The sequence below is a fragment of the Leopardus geoffroyi genome, chromosome A3 (genome assembly GCF_018350155.1).
Source record: "Leopardus geoffroyi isolate Oge1 chromosome A3, O.geoffroyi_Oge1_pat1.0, whole genome shotgun sequence".
Classification (NCBI taxonomy): Eukaryota; Metazoa; Chordata; class Mammalia; order Carnivora; family Felidae; genus Leopardus; species Leopardus geoffroyi.
Window position 1 is genome coordinate 115,950,914 of NC_059336.1, and position 23,982 is coordinate 115,974,895.

Below are 23,982 nucleotides of genomic sequence, written 5' to 3' on the forward strand. Positions count from 1 at the left end.
AGTCTGAGCAATGGTGTTGGAATTCATGACAATTCTCACCCATCTGAAGAGTTGTGATACCACCTCACTGTGTGATTTCTTTTTTAACAACTCCACAATTTCCACACTGTTCCACGCACATCAGAAAATTAAAAAATGAGCACAGGGCAGTGTGTGTTTACCTTTTTATTAAGACGGCCTGAGAGTTGCTTTGTTATGGGGCACCTACTCAGGAAGGCTGCTGGAGGAAGTCCTCAGCTGAGGCCCCGGGGGTTGCCACCTCTGCAGCCACCAGGGGGCTGTGCCACCTTCCAGCATCCTGATTCTGCCCTAACTGTCCCATGCAGGTGGGACGGGCTCCTGGGAGCTGGGAATCTAGGCAAGCAAAAACAGTTCAGGGGCATGGAGGAAGCAGGCCTGTGGTACCTTTTTGGGGACAGGTCAAGCACAGGCAGGAAGAGCCTGGACATGTCGACACATCAGACTGAGACCCAGAACCAAGCGCAGCTGGCTGCAGATACGCACAGGCAGTCATGGGGTGGAGGGGGCAGGGCAGGAAGTGGCTCAGAGGGCCACTCCCTCTACTTTACAAACGAGAACACTGAGATCTAGAGAAGGGAGCTAGCTAAAATTAGAACCAGCTAGAATTCAGGTTCCCCCTCCCCCTCCCCCCCATGCTCTGAATATGTCCCTCTGGGCCGAATCTTCTAGGGTATCTGCTACTGCCAGGCTGTTTTACTGGGCAGTATCTAGAATGGCTGGACACAAGTAGGATTTGTCTAGAAAGCTTTCATGGAGGAGGCTTGACAGAGCCCTGGACTTAACCTCAGACGGACCCAGGCCTGAATCCTGGCCATCCGCTCGCTGAAGCCACGGCAAGGGCCCCAAAACTCTTTAAGCCACAGTTTGACGTCCATAGATTGGGACGAGTCCCCGAATTGCTGAGCAGTTTTGTGAATTAAACAAAGTAACCCCCGAGGTGTGTTTAACAAGTGGTAGACACACCGTAGACCTGTGGGCGTTCCACCGCCGCTAGTCGAATTTCGAGCAGCCCAGCTTGGCAGAGGAGAGGGCGGGGCAGGAATCCAACTATCCATGGCTTATAACAACCTCTATAGTAACTACAAATACATTTGCAGAAGGAAGAATCCATGACCAGTGCCCCTTTCCCATCCCTTCAATCAGAATCTCCCAGAAGGCCAGTATGGCTAGTGACTCTGGGCCACTTTTACTAAACAAACAAACAAAAAATGCATAAGCATTTAACTCCTGCTGGAGCAAACCTTTGTGTTCAGGTGCTGTGAGGATGATGATGTCTCCCCTGCTTGTCTTCTGAGGAATCAGGGTGTGTTCTCATCACATTTGACTTTCTGGGATCCAGGCTTCAGCATTTTCCAACCTTGCTCTTGTCTTTGGATCTGTCCTTAAGAAAGGCTCTGCACCCTCTCTAGGCCATTTTATGAGTTTCCAGTGGAACAGTGCTATTATTAACGTGATTTTCTACTTTCCTGGAAGGCCTAAAACAAATGTATCTATGCAAAATGTTACTATTCAGTAAACGGATACCTGGCTGCCTAGCCTGGAGGGTTAGACTATAGCAATGGATGCCAACTTCATGGCTTTGGTCCCTTTTATGCAGGTTACACTCCCCCACGTCCCCCTTCCCTAAGCCAGGTAACCATCCAAGAACAAGGCAAGAGAGGCTTGTGTAGTAAATTTGTTAGTCCTTCTGGGAGAAAAGCTTCAGTGCATGGACCATTGATGGTGGGTCATTAACTCCCTCAGTGGGCTAAAAGGACGCCATTTATTCTAATGTGGGACATCTATTCAGAGGTGGCTGAGATCCCATGGCGTTTCACTTCTCTAAGATCCAGGTTGTCCATCTGTGCTCTAAGGAATTTTGGACCTTCAGCAGAGTCTCTCTTGGTAGAAGAGAGGCCCAGCCAGCCACCAACCTCCCTCCAGACAAGTCTTGCTTTTAGCTATTTGCACATTAGGCATCAAGACTGCATTTGAACTAAAATTTTTACAGCTAAAAACCAGTTTGAAAATCAGTGCATTAGAGACTCAAAATTATGGGTACCAGGCTCTGTTCTAGGTGATCGACACATGTCATCTTGTGACTGACGTTCCTCTTTATGACCGTCGCAGAAATGGGTGGTAGCCCTATTTCACTGGCAAGGAAACCAAGCAAGGCTCAGCAAAAGCTAAAGAAGGAAGGATCCCAGGTCCAGAACCGAGGCCTTCCCGGCTGGGAGCCAGCATCTCCACATCCTACAGAATAATTGAATGTACGGATGTCACAGGATTTCCCGCTGGAGGTCCGGGTTCAAGTCAGGTTTCTGCTTCTCCTTACCCAAGAGGTCCCTGATTAGACACTTTTTGTTTTCTGAGCCTCATTTCCCTTCTCCACAAAATGGGCATGGTAATAAGCCCAGGGAGAAGAAGCATACAGCACATCAGATCTGAGTGGTGCTGTCTGTGTGGGGTCTTGGGAAATAGACCAGAGCACCTCCCTCGGGACTTGTCACACACACACACACACACACACACACACGCACGCACACACACGCGCACATACACACACAAACACACCCCACCAGGTGGTGGAGCTGGCATTGTAGCCAGCAGACTCTCTGATTCCCAAAGACCTCAGGTTTGGGGCTGTTGAGCTGCAAGGGCGGGGTGTCCCTCAGGGGCCAGAAACCCCTACTTGCTCTTGGTCTGGACCTGTAGGCCCAGGCTCAGGATCAAAGCTAGTGCTCTGTTCTCCAGAGCGAGACATACATCCCTTCACCCTGCAGCCCTCTTTAATTAACTGGGAGCCTCAGAGCAATGCCTTTTTTGGTTGCTTATCGGTGTATCCTGATAAAATAATTAATGGGTTTCTCTTCTCCGCTGTGCACCCTCCTGCCCCGAGAGGGCTGTGCTCGGAAGGAAGGTGCTAATTAGTTCCTGTGCGATTATCTGGTTGAAGCAACTGCTCCAAGTCTCTGCGACTCATCCTCAGCCCTCCCCCACCCCGGGTGAGACTTCAGCTCTGTGTTCATTTCTTTTGCTAGGCGCCAGCTCTGCCCACAAAGTTCAGCCCCTTCCGCACACAGCCCTTCTCTCTGTCTCAGCTCGGGGTCTGCAGGTGGCACCCTGGCGCACAGGGCCCCACCTTGAGCTGGTGAGCCATCACCAGGAAGCTCTCAGGGAGGTTCCTGGAAACACTTCAAAGCAAGTCCAGACTTTCCAAGCCCGCTTCAGTGAAAAGAGCAAGGGCAGCAGAACGTCATGGAAAGAGCCCTTAGCTGGGGCAAGAGAACCAATTCTAGATTGAGCTGTGTGACCTGGGCTAAACTATGCTGTCTCTCCATGTCTCAGCTTCCTTAGCTATAAAAAAAAAAAAAAAAAAAAGGAGTTGCTCCGTAGTCAGGAATGGCAAATGTGTGGTTATGCCAACTGTGATGAACGAGTCATGGCTCTGCAACTGTGTCAAGATAATGAAGGCACAGCCAACTGCAGTGGGAAGCCTGAGTCGCAGAAGTCGATCGGTGATGTTGCTCACGGTTGATGCAGGTGCCACTGTGGGCATTCAGGTAGGGGCAGTCCTCGCTGTGTTTAACCGCGCTTGTCTTTCAGGATGCTCCATGTCCTTAGTCAACAGTCACTAAATGGCAAACAAACACTCCACACATTTCCGAACATCCCCGGGTGGGGTGGGTGGGGGTGCTATGCCACCCCTGGTCGAGAACCACAGGTAGGGAAGTAGAAGTAACAGTCTTTTGTGGCTGCAAGTGGCAAAGACTATCCTCAAAGTAGCTGAGCTAAAATGGAAATCTGTTTGTTTGTATGACTGAGAAACTGCGAGAGAGGCTCGGGCTACCTTTCTCCATCCAACAAAGATATGTCTCCCCTTCAGGGGAATCTGCAGGAGGGCAGGATCTTCCATACGTTTGCCTCCCTCAACCCCTTTCTGGGGGGAAATAACAAAACAGATGAGCAGCAAGGACCCTCCAACTATGGAAGTTGAATGGGGGAGACAGAGCCTTTTCTCACCTGTGACATCTAGAATATTAGCGGGACTTCAGTGGAGCCAATTGGAGGTGCCTGCCTGGGACTTGGAACCTAGAGAGGCCACACAGAGGTTCAAGGGCTCATCAGGGATCATTTGAGGCAGTAGTGATGGACTTGACAGCTCGGAGATTGGTAGGTGTGCAGGGGTGATGGCCTCCAGCAGGACAGCAGCAGGTCCAGTGGCAGTGGTGGCTGGCAGCATCCTAGACTCACTGTTCCTGAAATGGACTTGGCTGAGCCTTTGCCATCCTTGGTTCCTGCCTCTGCCCTGTTCTTCAGCCTTCCTGTTGATTCCATGAGTGACCCAGGACCCTTCCGAGAAATGATTTTCTCTATTAAGTTAACCAGAGTTGGTTTCTGTTGCTTGCAACCAAAACCCTCACTAAGATAGCTAAAGTGGTGGGGGTGCCTGAGTGGTTCGGATGGTTAAGCGTCCGACTCTTGATTTTACCTCAGGTCATGATCTTGTGGTTCATGAGTTTGAGCCCTGCGTGAGCCTTCATGCTGGCAGCGTGGAGCCTGCTTGGAATTCTCTCTTTGCCCCTCTCCTGCTCGCTTGCTCTCTCTCTCTCTCAAAATAAGTAAATAAACATTAAAAAAAAATACAGTTGGAGTGGGGAATCTAGGCAGGATGGAAAACTAGAAAGCAAGTAGGATAAGTAGGATGCTTCAAAGTCTCAGGACACTTGGGAGAGGCAGTTTGGAATCAAAAGCCAACAGGACCCTGGGGCCACCATGACTATTTTCCTTGGTAGTGACTATGCCAGCGATCTTGTTGAACACTGGGAAATCCTTCCCACAGGGGCAGACTCACTTATATTCAAGACTTGGCTTTTTGAGGCTAGTTCCTGACACACTTCTCTCATGATCTCCCTCTTTCTAAACTCTGGCACAGAGAGCAAACACAGTGGCAGATGGGACGAGTCAATATTGTAACACCACCCGTGCTTCCCCTTTCCTTGCCACATAGGGTTAAACGGACAGGTGAAGCCACACTTATCACCGCCAGTTCTAGAAAACAAGAGCTTGCTTGAACTTAAAAAAGCAACCACACCAATGCCTGGGTCTTTCCCTCCTCCCGGATCAGCCGAGACACAGCAAAAGAGGGGCTAGTGTTGTTGCCATGGAATCTGTGGGTAGGGAGAGCCCTCTTCGCAGTAGAGGTTTACTGTGCCCTCCCCCTTTTCCTCTAGCAGGAAATGGCAAAAGGTAAAAAACATAGACGGGGCAGGAATCTAGCAGAACCTGCAGGGGGAAGAAGAGGAGCGTCCTCTTTTGGAGCTGTTCAGGGAGCAAAGCTGGCTGAAAAGCCGGTCGCTTTCCTTTGAGGCCTTTTGCTTCCCTGGACCTCAGGGGTGGCTCTTGGAGTTTCCTAGTTAATTGCCCACCCTTCTCCCCCTCCAGCTCTGCCCCCACCTCCCAAGTGCCTGGAGGGTCAAAGCCACATGGCAGAGGCTGAGGGTTAAGACCATGAACTCTGGACTCTGCAGCCACATTTCCTGGGTCCAAATTCCAGCTCTGTCACAAGCTGTATATTTGGGCAAGTTCTTAGAATGACTGTGCCTCAGTTTCCTCCCCTAGAATGATAAAAAATAGTGACAGCTAACCTCATAATATTATTGTGAAGACTGGGGCGTCTGGGTGGCTCAGTAGGTTGAGCGTCTGACTTCGGCTCAGGTCATGATCTTGAGGTTCGTGGGTTTGAGCCCCGTGTCAGGCTCCGTGCTGACAGCTCAGAGCCTGGAGTCTGCTTCAGATTCTGTGTCTCCATTGCTCCCTGCTCCTCCCCTGCTCACCCTCCGTCTCTCACTCTCAAAAATAAATGTTATAAAAAATAAAAAAATAAAAAAAAGACCACTGTGAAGATTGAGTTATAAATACCGTGTGCTCACAATGGGGCCTGGCAGAGAGTAGGATCTCAATACACACCAACACCCTAGTTCCTCTGTGTGGCACTGGGCACAAGGTTGAACAGATGATCCAATTCTCCAAAAATTTCCTGAATGGAACCAGGAAGTTAGAAAGAGCAAGATCATCAGTCTGCAAGGGCCCCAGATTAACGTTTGTTCCTTAAAACCGAAGAGAGAGGGACGCCTGGGTAGCTCAGTCGGTTAAGAGTCTGACCCTTGATCCTCAGCTCAGGTCTTGATCTCAGGGCCTTGAGTTCAAGGGCTCTAGGCTAGGCATGAGGCCTACTTAAAAAAAAAAAAAAAAAAAAAAAAAAAGGAAAAAAAACAAAGAGGTAGATTGTTCAGTGGCTCCCATTGCTGAATTCTGCCACCTCAGAATCACTTCAGTAGGCCAGTGGTGTGTATATCCACACGTGCACAGGCATGCACACACAGACACACAGGATGGGCCTCAGGCAGCCCAGCCACTGGTTCCAGGCACCTTCCTTCCATCTCTGGCAACTCCTCGCCACCTTTGACCTAGTCTCCCAGGCAAGGGATTCCTCCGGTCGCTTTTCTTAGCCAACAACCATTTCTATACCCTCAGCCTTCAAGACCCAGGCCCTCCTGGAAGAGAGAAAGTAGGCCTAGAAAACCCAGTATTCTTCAACTCCTCCTGCCCATAAGTCCTCTTGTTTGCAACTTTCCGAACACAGAATTCAGAAGCTCAAGAGCTCTTGACTCTTGTGCAGGTGGGAATATAGAGCTGTGCCCTTGTCCCATCTTTCCTGGGGCCAGAGTCAGACCTTTAGTGACCACAGGACTACTTAACCACCACTGCTACTGGTGAAAACTTACATAGTACTTACAACATGCTTAGTACTGTTCTATGTGCTTTTTGTATCATAGCTCTTTTTAATCCTTTTAATAATCTTAGTAAGAGGTAAGGACTATAATCATTATTCCATTTTACAGATGGGAAAACTGAGTCACAAAGAAGTGGCACCTTGCCCAAGGTCATACAGTTAATAAGAGGCCGCCAGTCTGTCCCCAAAGGCTGAACCATCAACCACCAAGATACTTCACTCTAAGCACTGAAAGGATTGTTGCAGTGCCTCCCAATCCCCACTCACACGTGTAGTTCAAAATAAAACTAGGACTAAATCATAAAAGAATGTGAGAAGGTACAGGAGAGTTCTGCTTGTTTTCCTTAATGACCACTTGAAGGCTTAACAAAATAATCTTTCCAAACACACATTTTTCCCCTGGCTTGGCTGGTGCCCTAAGCATGGGTTCTTCGGCCTCGCAGATAATCCAAAGGTTGCTTTCTCGTCCCTCCAGCCAGAATGGCCTCTCCCTGACAAGTACAAGGTTGGTCAAGCCTGGGATTTGTTGTTGCCCCTGGGGAGTCATGGAAGGTGCTTCTTGGCTGCAGTGGGATTGACTTTGGCCCTAGTCTGTAAATGGCAGGAGGATGGTTGCCAATCCAGTAGGACCTGCCTATAAATGGCAGGAAGGATGGCTGCCCTGAAGGACAACCTTGTACGAATGGAGGGGTGTGTCCCTTGGGGGGATGAAGGAGGCTGATGGAGGCAGGGGAGTTGGTGGTGTGTGTGTGTGTGTGTGCGCACGCGCTCACATGCACGTGCTCCCACGTGTGTGGGAGTATCTTAGAGGCCCTTCCTGGTCTCCCTGATCTGCTGGCTCTTCCAGTCACTGAGGCGATTTCTGGCACTTAGGCTGTAGTGTGTCCTTGGACAATTGTTATCACCGAGAGAATGTTTCCCCAAGAACCTTTCTTCTCATTTCAGTCAGTTCTGTGACGTGATACAAACAGGACAATAGCCCTTGCATCCTCCACTTTACTGCTTTCCTTCATTCAACAAACAATGAGGACGTGCCACTCCCCCACCCCCACCCCCCACTTCCAGTGCCTGTGCTGGACAAAAAGGTGAACAAAACTCACAGGTCCAGTCCCCATGAATGCTCAAAGTCAGGTGGGACCTCCACGCTTCATTTTCCCACTTGACTCCCCTCCCTATCTGCCACCACACTGTAGGGCAGGGACAGGGTTTTATCTTTCTCTGAACCCCTTCCTCTCAGCTCACAACGGTCCCATTGCCCAGCACAAAGCTGGTGTTTGACAATGCAGGGGCTGGAAGCAGGGGACCTGAAAGGTTATCTAACCCACTGATTCTCAAAGGGGTAAAGTCACATCCCCCCTGAAGTGTTTCAAAAATTTGTGGAACCCTTTTGTTTACTGGGGGGGGGGGGGTGGCGGTGTTACAGATGCTAGATGTTCTGCAGTTTATGGGACAGCCCTGTATAATGAATTGTTCTCTATCCTACCTTTCCAATGCTTCTCTGGACACTTATGTACTGGAAACTCTAGTTCTAGTTTTCTGAGCCTGGCAACTCTAACTCCATCTTACGTACAAACACAAAGAATTTTTGTGTGGTTTCAGTATATATTGAATGTTCCAGGCATATGACTTCTCTGAACATTGAGGGAAAATTGCACTTGATTTCAGTCAGCATTTCATGAGGAGTTGCTCACTGCTTTAGAAAATCACGTCACTAATGGTGGCTCTGCTCTTGATAGTAGAGTCATCAAGAAAACAACACATGGGTATCAGTTTGCATGGGTAGCTGCAGCTGTCATGGTGAACCTACACAGGTGACTCAAACATTTCTCACTAAGTCTTTCAGTGTAATGGTGGTTGGGCCTTTGCATATTGAATAGGTAATTGAATGTATGTACATATGTATCTATCTGTCCTTTGACTTCTCCTTTTGTGTTCTTATTAAGTCATTAAATTGAGTTTTTGAAACTGAGTGGGTGGTTTGCATTTTTATGAATTTCATTTCAGAATAATATAGGGGGTGTTGTAATTGTTACAAAAGGGGCCCATGAAGTCTGATGAGGTTGAGAAGGACCCTGGAGCTAGTTCATCCCCCTCAGCTTTGGTCTCAGCTGTCCCCAATGGATGCGAACCTCTCAAAATTTTAAAGCTCTCAAGATTGAGAGTTTTTGCTATCTTCCATGGCAACCCATTTATTAAATTATTAATGTTGCAAGAAGTCCCTGTGGTATGAGTGAATCATCTGTTCTGTCTCTGGCAGAAATGATGGTCTGCTCAGGACCATGTTGAATTTCAGTCCCTTCTAAGTTACTTTTCTTGCCTTGTGAAGGACCTTGGGCTGGAGGGAATGGTGAATGGTGGCAACCTAGCTACAAGCATCGGGAATGGAGAAGGGCTAGGAGAGCTGTGGAAAGAGCACATTCTAAAGACAGGAGCCTGGTTTGTACGCCCTGTGTAGCCAATAATCTGTGTACATTGAAAAAGACAAGGGACTCAGTGATCCTGGCACCTGTTAAATATGCATTGCTACCGTGGCCCTGCCCACTACCAGGGACTCACAGCTTATCTGGCCAAGATGCTTCTGTTGTCTTCTGATGTTCTGCTATGATGGGGTGTGAGAGGTGCCACACTAATGCATGGTGATGCCACATCACAGGTGGCTTGAACTCATTCTATACCAAACAGCCTAGTCTGATGCTGCTGATTTAAATAGCCAGCACTGAGCCAAAGCTAAAACCTTCTTATGCTCCCGGCCACAGAAGCCCAACCAACACTAACATAAATCATCAGCTTTAAAATGCAAAGGGACTATGTTGAAGGCATTTGGCTGTCAGAAGCATACAGGGCTTAACAATAGTACCTGCGTGGCACTTAGGAGTTTTCAAGAAATTGGTACAGCAAACCTGTGAGGAGCCATTATCACTCCCATTATATAGATCAGGAAACTGAGGCTCCAAGAGGTTATATGTGTGGCCCAAGGTCAACCATCTCACTTTCAAGGAGCAGAGCAGAAATTTCCACCCAGATCAGTAGAGCAACTGTTTCTGCTATCCCATACTGCATCTCTACACTGTATGGGGTGCTTTGGATGGAACATATCTCTTGCCTATGCTAATAAAATCATGCTATTCCTGAATCAAATTGACAGAAGCCTGTTCTGGGGTGCCTGACCAAACTCAATTTTGTTGGCATAGTTAGGACGCTGTGCCTCTCTTCCACTCACTAGGCTGTTTCAGTGGACATCAGAAGGTGAGGAACCAGGACAAAGCCCAAGGCTATGACACTCTCAGGAAGCAAGTGGATCTAGCAGATGTACAGACCAACTTAGCTTTGCCCCAGATGGAGGCTTCTGCTGTATTAGTAGGCTCATTGATGCAATGGGCTTGACGCCTTTTTTGCCTGAAGGCAGGGGGCTAGGTGGAAAGGCCTTTGCAGTCCCATCTCATTCTCTGAGCCTCAATTATGAGGCTGTGACTCAGAGCTTCTTCACGGCTGAGAGGTGCTAATTGGTTCACATGCTGTTTTCCAAGATGTGATCTGGGAAGAGCTAGCTCTTTTGGTGCCGCTCATTCCAGAGTATTCCCTAGGACTCTCCGTGATCCTGGGGCAGGGCATGAGGGAGGGGCAGTGAAGAGGAATGAAGTGTAGAAAATTCAATACAGGAGCAGAAATGATAAATCCATGAGCTAGCAAAAATATACAGGATGAAGACAGCCTATGGCTTCAAAGACTGAAGGTTCTAGGGATTTCCCCCACCAGTCTGTAAGCAAGTGTATGTATCTGTCTGTTTGTCCCTGATAGGATTACACACATGTCTTGGGGGTTTAATCTCTGCAGGGTCACAGAGAATAAATTCAAAGACATAGTTACTCCAACTGAGTCCTCAGGAGTCTCCAAGGCCACATACATTACCATTTGTTCTTGTGCCTTCTTCCCTTCTGGGGGCTAACAAGGGGTTAGAGATAAGGCAGTGTCTCTAAGACTTGATAGACAAAAAAGTTGTGCACGTGCAATTGTGTGTGACCGTGTGTGTGTTAGGAGGAACTTGCAAAATGAATAGGGTCTGAGGCATTTTTTTATCTGGTAAATTGGGGCTTTCCCAAGAATGAACACGCTTGGCCATGAGCTGGCCTGGCCTGCTTCCTGGGATAAGAGGGCCGAGGCACACATGGCTTTATTAATAGCCCAAGCGTCCCAGGCTCCTTTTTCCCTAAGCCAGTTCCATTTGTGGTTCCAATGGGGTTTTGTTTTTGGTTCTCATGAGTTATTTTCTGTCCTCTGCCCTCTGCCCTCTGCCCTTCTATGGTGGGTCAGCTGGAGGAGCTGAGCAAGGGGCCTGACTCATGGCACCAGGTCCAGTCCTCCAAGAAGAAAGGCTATGGGGGTGGGTTGGAACCTTCCGTAGAAAGCCTCCACCAAGTGCTTTGTGGGGACTCCAGGGTTACTGCTGCAGAGAACTGCTACTTATTGGAGCAAACTAGGCAGTTAGTAAACAAATCCAAGTGAAGATGTGGGGAGGTGCTTCTGGGACTGCCAAGGCCTAAGGCTCACCTCTCAGGGAAGGGATAAATGTGTTCCCTCTGTGCACAAGTTCCAGTCCAGAATTCCCTGAATAGATGTTAAGGCCACAAATACAGGCTCAGCTCCTAGTTTCTACCTTCCTTCTTGCTGGAGTCAAGGTTTGCAATATTGACAACAGACTCCATTGCACTGGTTCATGCATTCACGCTCAGCATCATAACCCAACATCTGTCCAATTTAGGTCAACTTTGTTGAGAAAGAGAGAGCATCTTGTGGCATAAAAGTTGTCATTATTTGATGGCCATGGTGCTATATATCATACCTGTTCCTTACTATCCTCCAGGGATATTGGACAGATAACTATGTTTATCAACATATTTGGAAGAAAGTGCAGTACAACCGGCTGTAGGACCCCCAGTGGGACATGTCTCCAGAAACTTGGGGCAAGGGCATGGACATTTAGGAGAAAAGTCCATCCTAGATTTGTAGATTTGGGAGTGAATGATTCACTATTAGCGTAAGTTTGAATTTGTGAATATGGATGAGTTCTCTGAAAAACAAAGTATTGAAATGAAAATGTGAGTAAGGATAAAAGCCTGGGGTAGGTCACCTTGGGGAGTGAAGAAAAGAGGGGAAAATCATGCTTAAGCCAACTTTGTGTTTCTTAAATCGTTCTCATGCCTAGAATGTGTTTAAGGAAGGAAAGAAGGAGGGAGGGAGGCAGGCCATCAGAATGGCAAGGGAACTAATACTTATCCAGCACCTTCTCTGTGTCGTGTACTTCGAATGCATCATCACCTTCAATTATTCAATTATTTTCATGTTACAGATGAAGGTCCAGCAGTTCAGAGACAGGAACCCAAAGGCCCACAGGTAGTATGTAGTGGAGATCATATATGATCCCAGCCTGCTTTACCCCCCTTACCTTTCACCATATTTCCTATAGGAGGAAAACCAAGCACCATTGGTCAGAGTTCAAGAGTAGAGAGAATTGGTAGCTCAAAGGGGAAGCAAGAGCAAACCAAAGTTTGTTCAAGAGTGGGGAGATCTGAGCATCTCTTTAGATAAAGTGGATGGAACACCAAGATTGGAAGAAATTAAAGATTCTGGGTGGGATATGGTGGGGTGGGACGTGGCATTGAAGAGAGATGACCTCCATGGGTAATGTGGACATACAAAGAGGGGAAGGGAGGGGCTCAGGGATGTCTGCAGAAATTGGAGACAAACAGAAAAAAAAAAAGAGTTCACTAGAAGAAAAGACAGAGAAGAGGATTTAAGACAGGAGAAGTCAAATGGAAAAATGTGGAGACCTAAAATGCATGAACTGTGTGTATCAGTTAAGATTGGGTTTGGTATCAGAGAGGAGCAGAAAACTTAACCTAGTGGCTTAAACAAGCCACTTTTTGTGGTTGCATCTTTCTCAGTTCATCTTTCTCATATAACTGGGAGACCAGAGGGAGACAGCCCAGAGCTGGTGTGGCAGTTTAGTGAGGCCCTTGGGGACCCAACTTCTTCTTCCCTCCTGCTCTGACATCCTCAACTCAGAGCTTTTATCCTATTCCTCACAAAATGGTTGCTGCACCTCAAATGTTGTGTCAGAGTTCCAAGAAGGAAGAAGGGGGAAATGATGGACAAAGCTTTGCTCATTTATGTTGGTAAGAAGCCATTCTCCAGGACTTCAGCCTACCTTGGAACATCAAGAACGGTATAACCAACCTAGTCCCTTACCTCCACAACAGGGTGGGATTTGGGTATTTCTCTTTCCACCCCTTGTACAATAGGAAGGCAAGGCAGAAGGGTATTGGAATGGATGTTGATCAGGCCAAACTATGGAATCTGCCACAGTGTATTTAGCAAAATTGTGAGTGGTCCAGATTAGGCAGAAGAAGTGGCTGGAAAGGGGGGGGCGGTGCTGGTGGACGGAACAGAATTGTGAGTGTCCTTCTTTCTCCAGGCTTGGTTTAAACTACTTAGAAGAGGCAAGACCCTGGTGGACGGTCAGCCCTTTAGATGTGACCCTGGATTTGGTCATTGGCAAGCAAGTGAGTATATCTTTCCAAAAGGTCTACTCTTTTTTTTTTTTTTTTATAGACTTCATGCCCAGTGTGGAGCCCAATGTAGGGCTTGAACTCACAACCCTGAGATCAAGACCTGAGCTGAGATCAAGAGTTGGATGCTTAACTGACCAAACCATCCAGTCTCCCCTCAAAAGGATCTACTCTTAATTCTCAGGAGAATCTTATGGATAAACATGCTTTCTTTTTCCCATCAAATCCCTTCTTTCTCCCATCCATCCATCCAACCATCCATCCATCCATCATCATCAATGAAGCATTTACCATGTATGTACCAGATGCTGTGCTAAGCTTGCTTTCCCCCTGCTCCTCTCTCAATCTCTCCTTTTTAATCTCTATCTCTTTTCCCCAGGCTGGGCCAAGACCTTTTCCAAACGTGGGAGCCTAAGGATGAAGAGTTATCTAAGACAGTTGCTATTTCTGTCCAGAACTTGAAGCTAAAAATGTTCGAATGGAAAAAAAAAAGTTTAAAAATATAGATGTGTATTTTTCTAAAACCCCATTAAGCTGTCAAGGGCCCTCAGTGTGTTTCCTTTCCCATCGTTGCTAATCAGCAAGGTATGTGTGTGCCCTAAACACAAGAGTATCCACCAGCCTCCTCCCCCTCCTTTTTCTCCCCACCTCTTTCTGCTGTTGCTGGCACTGGAAGTGTTCCCCAGCCTTGAGAACCCAGAAGCTGGGCCTCCACTCTCCAGGGACACTGCTAGATGGGACAGCACCCCAGCTCCTCCATAGAGGCTGGGACACCAGCACTGGTTTTCCCAATGGCACGTTCAGACTGTCTGGGCTCCAATTCTGGCTGCACCACTTACCAGATGTATAACTTTAAGTGCTTTATTTTTTTCTGGGTCTCAGCTTCCTCATCTGTAAAATGGGGAGAGATAACATTATCTATGTCTCAGTGTCACTATGAGATTACATGAACATGTGAAGGATAGAGAACAGTGCCCACGTTCACAGAACTCAATATATGTTGCCCATTATTATTGTTACCATTCCTAGTATTGCTATTGCCTCATTGTGCTCCATTCCTTTGCCCAAATTTAGACAGTTGTAGAATACGAGAACTAAAAAATAGACTGTGTTGTCTCCTTATCTCATAATTTGAAAGTGAGAAAATGAAAGTTGAAGAGACTTTCCTGAAGTTGCCCAGTTAGGGGCAGAGCCACAACCTGGGTCCAGTGCCCTCTCTGTGCTGCCACTGCTTGGGCCACCCCCTCCTCTCTCCTCAGCCCACCAAATGCCTGTACAAAAACATTTCATATTATCATCGTTTACAAGTGTGTCCCTTAGTTCCATGTCATTGTCAGGGCCTGTCTTGTCTTGCTCATGTCCGGAGAACAGAGGCCATATGCATAACTCACTTGGCTCAGTGCCCATCACAGCAGCCATGCAGACAGAAGCTCCCAGAGGAGCTGCTCGGAAGAGAGACTCCAGGGGTGGGGTGGCATGGAGCAGTCCCAGAGCAGTGCTACTGCACTCCCAACCCAGATTCGAGGCAACACCTTGGGACACTCCCTCTTCCTCAATGTCTCCTTTGGCTAAATGGAAAATTGCTTCAAAGGAGGTATTTACAAGAGGAGATTTGAATAAGTTGAATACATAAAGCACTTTTTAGCTTTGGAATCAATGATTCTGATTCTTACATATATATAAATACAGAGTATCATCTCCAACCAGTGAAAAAGAGGTAGGGAATCCAGGTTCTGGGGGTACTGTGGACATTTCCATTTATTTTTTATTTTTTTAAATTTTTTGAGGTTTTAACTTATTTCTGGGACAGAGGGAAAGCACGAGCTGGGGAAGGGCAGAGAGAGAGGGAGACAGAGGAACCAAAGTGAGATCGATGCTGACAGCACAGCCCAATGTGGGGTTTGAAATCATGAGCCGTGAGATCATGAGCTGAGCTACAGTTGGATACTAAGCTAAATGAGCCACCCAGGCATCCCATAAACATTCCCATTTATTGATCTGGGTGATTTAGGAGTAGCCTTTCCAGAGCAGACGTATGTGTGTGTGTGTACGTGTATACACAGACACACACGTATAGTTTTTTATGTACATTATGTTTTGACATCTTAAAAAACCTTTCTGGCTGGAGAGAGAATACTCCTCCCAGCGCTAGTCAATTATTAGGGATAGCAGAGGACTCAGCCAAGTGCATGCCTTTGCTGTACAAACTAACCGATCCAGAACCGCACCTTCTCTATCCGGCCTATCCACTCCAGAAGGCAATATCCCTTTGCTTTCATCACCCAGGGTCAGGTACCAGGCACTAGAGACCATCCCTACAGCCCGAAGTGCACTGAAATTACTCAAACTAGTCAATGCTGAGTTGTTGACCCTGTTCTGCCTTGCCTTTCCCTCTGAAAGCCAATAAAGACTGTGGTCTAGACCTTCTCCTTGCTCCTGCCTTTTGCCTCCTGACCACTCTGGTGTCTTTCCCATGTGACTGCATGGAGTGCCATGCCTTCTGTCTTTAGCACCTGTTGGCATAATAAATTTTGTTTTTTCCTGAGCCTATCCTTTGTTCTCCTCTTGTGGCTGCACCTGACTGAACATTACATAAAAGAATACAGAACAGAGTGTAAAAGTTCCCCAAATGCCTCCCCTAGCCTCGACATTCTTTCTGGTCTCTTCACTACATCAGCTGCTTAGAAATCAAGTTGGCTGGTTGTTAGGTGTCTCGTGGGCATAACGTAGCGTGTTACATGTGCCATGAGGGATCCAACACAAGTATGTCAGGATCCCAGCTTTTGAGAAGCTTGTAATTTAGATGGGAAGATAAGCTATGAACAGGTGACTAGTTCGATGAAAGCAGACACAAATGACAGTTCAAGACAGCCCAGCCCAGCGCTGGGTGAGGAGCAATAAACTACAGCCCCAAGGTGCTGGGAAAGGCCACTGGGTGGGGGTGAGGAGACAGAGATGAGAGCTCTGCTCTCAGGATTACCAACATCTTGCTATTACCTGAGTAATCTTCGACCTCTTGGGAAGTAAGTGGTTGGCCTGGACCCCCTAACTTCCTGTGTTTACCCCTCCAGGCTCCAGTGTCCTCATTCTATAAATATGGTGGGACTTGGGGCTCATTCTCTAGGTTGGCTTTGTCTTCCTGTTCTATGGGTCTTGAAATACCTGCTACGTAAGTTTGGGGCTGCACCAGACTCTTGGTAAGAGACACACGTCATGGCCTGTGACCACACCTCACCCTCATTCCTGGGAGGTGTGGCCCCCTCCCCACACGGGACAGCTGATGGGCCAGGGAGAAGCAGGGGCAGGAGACCCCCACCAAGGGATTTCTGCCCCAGGAGCGCACAGCCTCAGGGCTTGATTCACTGTGTAAGTAAGATAGGCAGAGAATGAGAAGGGAAGCACTTTGATTTGGGGGAAAGTAATCTCAGAAGAACACTCTGAAATTGAAAACAGTCCTCATCGTCCCTCATTTGTTTTATATGAAACAAGGGTTCAGACAAATTCTAGCACTTTACTGTGGACCATTGGCCTCAAGGAGACCTCGTGTGTAGCTATAGCGGCTGACTTTTCAGCATACCTTCCTCTGGCGTCCTTCTCCTCAGATGCCAGGACCACATCCCTTATTCATGTCCAAATGCTCACAACCTCACCAAATAACCTCCCTCTGCTCTTGCTCAAGCCTGCATCCATAAAATGTGCCAGTGGGAGAGGTAGCTTCTTTCTTAGCAACAAACCCTATTTATCAGTTAAGAAGTTTTAGGCTGCAAGCCCCAGAATATCCTGCTGATAGTGGCTTAAAGCCTACAAACATTTACTATTGCATTTAATGACATGTCTGGAAGCAGGCGGAGGTTATGACTGTTTAATGGCCCAATGATTTCAGCAGGGCTTAGGCATTTTCTGTCCTTTCTCTCTACCATTCCCATGGTTACAAGAGGGCAGCCATAGTTCCAAGTGGTAAATCCTCATAGGAGAGACCATAATTGGTGGCTGAAGGCCATTTCTCTTTACGTGTCTCTTTAATCAAGGAGGAAAGTCTTTCCCAAGCAGGATTCCTTCATGTTTCACTGGCCAGAGCTGGATCACATGCCCACCCCAGACCAGTCATGAACAAAAGTAATTCTTCATTGACTAAGACCATGGATTTTCAAAGGCAGTGATATCACCCTCAAGGGAGTGAAAATTGATTTTTGAGGACAAAAAAAAATCTTATTCTTTTTATGTATAAAATACAGATATACATACAGTATATAAACATATGCGATATATCTATGGTGTTAAAATGTCACAGGAGGCACTTAGGGGGAAAAAGTCTAAAAAGCTTCCTTAGGGTGATAAAAATAATAATTTTAAAAAAGGTTGATCAGCCCAAATGCCCACACAGGGATATTTATGGCACTTTTATTCATAATTGCCAAAACTTGGAAGCAGTAGTGATGTCCTTTAGCAGGTGAATGGACAGACAAACCGTGGTGCATTCAGACAATGGGATATTATTCGGCGTTAAAAAGCAATGAGCTACCAAAGCCATGAAAAGACCTAGAGGAACTTAAATGCATATTATGAAGTGAAAGAAGGCCGATCTGAAAAGGCTGTGCACTATATGATTCCAAATGTATGACATTCTGGGAAAGGTAAAACTATATAATAAGACAGTAAAAAGATCAGTGGTTGCCAGCAGTTAGGGAGGAGGGAGGGATGAATAGTCAGAGCACAGAGATTTTTAGAGCAGTGAAATTATATATGATATTATATGATATATAAGATACTATAGTGCCAGAAACATGCCATTACACATTCATCCAAACCAGTAGAAGGTACAACACCAAGAATGAACCCTGATGGAGACTATCACTTTGGGTGATAACGATGTGACAATGCAGAATCATTACCATTCCGATGGGGGATGTGGATAATAGGGGAGGTGGGAATCACACATGTGTGGGGGCAAGGGGAATAGGGGAAATCTCTGTATCTTCACCTCCATGTTTCTTTGAATCTAAACTGCTCTAAAAATATAGTTTAGGGGCGCCTGGGTGGCGCAGTCGGTTAAGCGTCCGACTTCAGCCAGGTCACGATCTCGCGGTCCGGGAGTTCGAGCCCCGCGTCAGGCTCTGGGCTGATGGCTCAGAGCCTGGAGCCTGTTTCCGACTCTGTGTCTCCCTCTCTCTCTGCCCCTCCCCCGTTCATGCTCTGTCTCTCTCTGTCCCAAAAATAAATAAACGTTGAAAAAAAAAAATTAAAAAAAAAAATATATAGTTTAAAAAAAAAAAAAAGAACCACTGACCTGGACCAATTGCAATTCATCGCCAGACCCTGGGGATATTTCTTTTGGCCAGGAAGTCTGGGGAATGATGGCCAAATAGGCACCAACAACGTTTGCCACATCCTGCCTAGAAAGAAACGTGCTTTGTGGGGTGAATGCTTTGTGGGTATGTGTAGGTGTGAAACTTCAAGGGCACGCTGACTATGGTGTCTCATCACTCACCTGCTTGCAAAGAGGTGCAGGGCTGGCTAACTCCATGGCTGAGCTGGGTTTGTCAGCCGAGGGCCAGAGCTGAATTTCTGGGGACAATAATGAGAATAAGCCAAGGACTGTGGGGGAAAGAACAGACACATTTAAAGGAGCTTTTTACAAAGTTTGGCTATGTGGTGAGAGATTGTGTTAAATGATTCAAAATATGTTTTTTCTCTCAATTATGGCTCCAACAACATAAAGTCTGTGGCTCTAGATTGTTAGCATTCTTCTCCGATGAACACAGACCTGCTTGGGATTCTCTCTCCTTCTCTGTGAAAAATCACAGTGAAAAAACTCAGTGAAAAAAATCAAAGGCACCAATTTGCTTTGGACAGTTGTCTAACTCCTGGCAGTGTGAAAAATACAGGGGCGCAAGGGTGTCTGGCATTCTTCCAGTCCTAGAATCCATGTCTAGTCGTGCAGAGAAGTTAACAAAGTCGGGATTATTAAAGTCCATTTCAGTGGCAAGAAGATCCGTGTTTTAACTAAGGAAAAGCACATTGATTCCTCTGTAACGATTATGACGCAGAGAAACACAAAGGAGTGTAAAGCTGCCTAGTTTTACTTTTTTACAAAACTGAATCGGTTTAGCTTTTAGGATGATGCCCTCCAGTATAGGTCCCTTTTTGGGGGGGTGGAGGGAAGGGGGATATATGAAGACAATACCAGCTGCCCTTCCAGAATCCAAAGACACCAAGCAAGCCTGCATGGGGCACCAGAAAGGGGGTACCTCTGGCTTACCCCACCCCCCAGGGTGAAAATCATGCTGAAAATCAGCACGAGGGGCTGAGGGAAAGTTCAGTTCACAAGGACCTTGGTCTTCCCTCTTCGAAGACACTGGGCAGCATTTTGGATCCAGCCTCTGGAAAGACAAGCTACTGCCTCAGTTGGAGTGCCCCCCCACCAAGGCTGACCCTCTGTGGCGCTCTTTGGCAGAGGCCTCACTCATCACCCACTTGCCCCACAACCTTCCACCTCCTTCTCTCCCATGCTCCTTTTTGCAGCCACTTGTTTGGGCTGTTACTCTCCACTCAAGTCCTATTTCTGCTCTCCTGTGGAGAATAGGCCCCTGAGATCCCTGCTTAGGGCTCACTCATCTTTTCCCTTACTCACCTGAGTCGGCCCACCTGCGCTGATGCACCTCACAGGCCCCTCTTCAAAGCCCACCCTGCCTGCCCAGAGCAGTGCTGATGGGACGCTATTCGTTACTCGCACTCTACTAGTGACTGCAAGCAAGTCACATTTCCTTCCCTTTTTACTTTGTTTTTTTAATTTTATTTTAGATGCTTATTTATTTATGTGGAGAGACAGAACAGGGGAGGGGCAGAGGTAGAGAAGGAGAGAGAATCCCAAGCAGGCTCTGCACTGTCAGCACAGAGCCCCACGCCAGGCTCAAACTCACAAACCGTGAGATCATGACCTGAGTCAAAATCAAGAGTTGGATGCTTAACTGACTGAACCAGCCAGGGGCCAGACATTTCCTTCTCTTTTTAAATCAATTTCATCGTGATAGAATTTATATACCCCAAAAATGTACCCATTTTAAGTGTTCAGTTCAATGAGTTTTCACAAATATGTACGCACCCATGTGGATACCACCTCCTCAACAGAGCATTTCTATCCCCTGAGTCCCTTCCCCCACCAACTCCCAGGAAACCGCTGATCTGCTTTCTCTCACAATAAATTAATTTATCTGTTCTGAATTGCATATAAAAGGAGTCAAACAGCAAGTTCTTTTTTAAAAAATTTTTTATAATGTTTACTTATTTTTGAGAGAGACAGAGACAGAGCATGAGTGCGGGAGGGGCAGAGAGATAGGGAGACACAGAATCCGAAGCAGGCTCCAGGCTCTGAGCTGTCTGCACAGAGCCTGACACAGGGCTCGAACTCACGAACTGTGAGATCATGACCTGAGCCGAAGTCAGACGCTTAACCGACTGAACCACCCAGGCGCCCCAAACACCATGTTCTTTTTAATGTCTGGCTTCTTTCTCTCTGCATGCTTTTGAGATTTATCTATATCATTGCATATATCAGTAGTTCAATCCTTTTCACTGCTGAGTAGTGTCTCATTGTATGGATGTGCCACAGAATTTTTATCTACTTGTCCCTTGATGGATATTTGTTTCTTTTCCTACTTTCAGGCTGTTGTAAATACAGCTGTGATGAATATGTGTGTATGTTTTTGTATAGACATGTGTTTTCATTTCTCCTAGGTAAATATCTAGGAGTAGCATTCCTGACTCACTCGGTAAGAGTCTGTTTAACTTTTTACTAGAAAAAAAAAAAAAAACAAACCCTGAGCAACAAAAGCCTGCCCAACTTCTCAAAAGTGATTGTACCACTTCACGCTTCGCCATTATGAGTGTTCCCATTGCTGGACATCCTCACCAGCACTTGGGGTTGTCAGTTTTTGGAATTTTAGCTGTTTTAGTGGGATGTCCTGGTAGCTCACTGTGGTCATCTGTTGCATTTCCATAATGACTAATGATGTCCAGCGTCCTTTCCTGTGCTTATTTGGCTGTTCATACATCAAGGAGGTTATTGTTAACCTCTTTGGATCTCAGTTTCCTTGTCTGCAATGGGGAGGAAACTTCCTCACCTTCCTCATAAGGATGATCATAGCAGAGATGCGAAAGTTTTATTTATTTATTTATTTTTAACTCTGAAGATGAACATGACGTAAGAAGATTCTATTTCTCCAAAGTGAGGAACTTCTTATATTAGGCCATGGGCTCTGGAAGCACTCACGAGATTCGTTTTTCTCAGCTACCACTTTGCCATCTTCTCCAGGTCAAGAAAAGTCACTGGTCCTCTCTTTCTTATGTTATACAATCCGAGCTCCTCAGTCCATGTCTCAAGCCCTTTACCGGCATCATTTCTGCCCTGACCTTGGCCAAGCCTCATCAGTGTTTGTCTGCATCTCCGTAACAGGTTAGTTCTCCCCGGCAGCCACAAGTCTGTCCTCTGTCCCTTTCTGGGATTTGCACTTTTCCCTTCCACGTGACCTTCCTTGTTTCTCTCCATGGCATTTCCTTTTTAAAAGCTCTCTTTCCAGCTCACCCCTTTCAGGAAGCCCCTTCATACGGCCTGCCCAGTCTGTGGAGCCCTTAGCACTTAAGCATGTGGATTGTGACACAGGGACTTTTTCCTGAGCTCCGCGTTTCCAACCTGGAAGTCTCCATCTGAAACAGGCACCTCAAACTCCACAATGACCCCAGAGTTCATCACCTCTGTGTTCCATGACCCGTTTCTCCCTTGACTTCCCGATTTCTGCTCACACATCGCACCCTCCTAGTGGCCCTGGCTCCAAACCCCAGGATGGTCTGCGACCCCTCCCCTTTCCCCGAAGCCCTTATATCTCATTAGTTACCAAGTCCTGCCATTGTACCTCCACAGCGCCTCTTTCATTCACTTCCTCTTTTCCCTCCTCCCCTCTCTAGCCCTGGCCTTCATCGTTGGAGGCCTGTACTTGGCCTCTTTGTAACCAAGCAGTACTCACTGCTGGTTTCCTTGTCTATGGCCCTTTCCCAGTACCCCCTCCCTGCCAGCAGACCCCACTTACCATGATAGAGACAGAAAATCTAGCTGCTTACTTTTTTCAGCCTCCTTTGCAGCCAGGCATGGTCATGTGGCCTGGGTTTGGCCAATAAGATACCAGGGGATACTTTCTGGAATGATTTTCCTCCCTCTTCTCAGTTGTCCTCTGATACCAGTGGCTCTTCTTGCTGTTCTTAACTCCCTCCCACTGCTATCCCTACAGACAAGCACATCTGCCAGATTACCTCTCAGAAGCAGAGTTTTGACCAGGTTATATCCCTTCTCTGAAATGTTTAACAACTTCCCATCAGATGCTGGTGAAAGCCTAAAAGCCTATAGCCTGGCATATAAGGCCCTCCAGGATTTAGCTCTAATGTATCTTTCTTCTTTTCTGCCTGGTGATTTGCTTTCATATCACTCAGCCTGGCCAAAAGGAGATATGTGCTTTCCCTATGAATTAGCTGGGGTTTTCCAGAGCTTAGGAGGAGAGGTGGTCAGGAGGGGGACCTTCACTGGCCTATCCTGTTACCCTGTTCAAGATGGCCTTAGGAACAGGTAGGTGGCATGGCTGCCCGCAATCATTGTGTGATTTGATTCAACGAGGCCAAGGTTCCAAATGACCTCTCCCTCCAGGTGCCATGGAGTCTGGAATACCACCATTTGCACCATCATAAAAGCAGAGGTGCGTCTTATCTGTGTTGCCCTCTAAAGCAAGGATATGTATGACTGCATAGGCTAGAGACAGGCTAAGTTGCCCTGAGCCTCAAACAAAGATCTTTCTAAATATAATCAGATGAACTCAAATCAAGAAATTCTCAAGTAAAGAGCAGGTGGATTCCAGAAACAACAGCGGTGAGGGGAGAGGAAAGTGGGGACGATGAGAGAAAGGGAGACACACAATGTGTCGAAGCCTAAACTTCTCACTGAGCCGTGTGCCATTCTCCAGGCTTATTGAATTTAACTCCCCCCTTGGTTCTGCTTCCTGAAAATAGTCATCATAAAAATAGCTAATATTTATTGAGCACTTCAGATGCCTGTTCTCATTTAATCCTCACACAATCCTATGAAATGAGTACTGTCGGTACTCCCGTTGTTTAGTTCCTTGCTTGAGGTTTATAGCTGGTAAGTGGCAGAGCTGAGCATGGAACTCTAAAGTATGCCCAGCTGACATTCATTCATTCATTCATTCATTCCTTTACCAGACATTTATGGAGTCAGGGATTGTACCAGACATCTAAAGATAAATAATACAGGGGCGCCTGGGTGGCGCAGTCGGTTAAGCGTCCGACTTCAGCCAGGTCACGATCTCGCGGTCCGGGAGTTCGAGCCCCGCGTCAGGCTCTGGGCTGATGGCTCAGAGCCTGGAGCCTGTTTCCGATTCTGTGTCTCCCTCTCTCTCTGCCCCTCCCCCGTTCATGCTCTGTCTCTCTCTGTCCCAAAAATAAATAAACGTTGAAAAAAAAAAATAAAGGTAAATAATACATAACTCTTGTCCCCAAGGACCTCACCGGCTAGTGAAACAGCTGCATAAGCAAATATTCATACTATATCTCTGTGAGCAC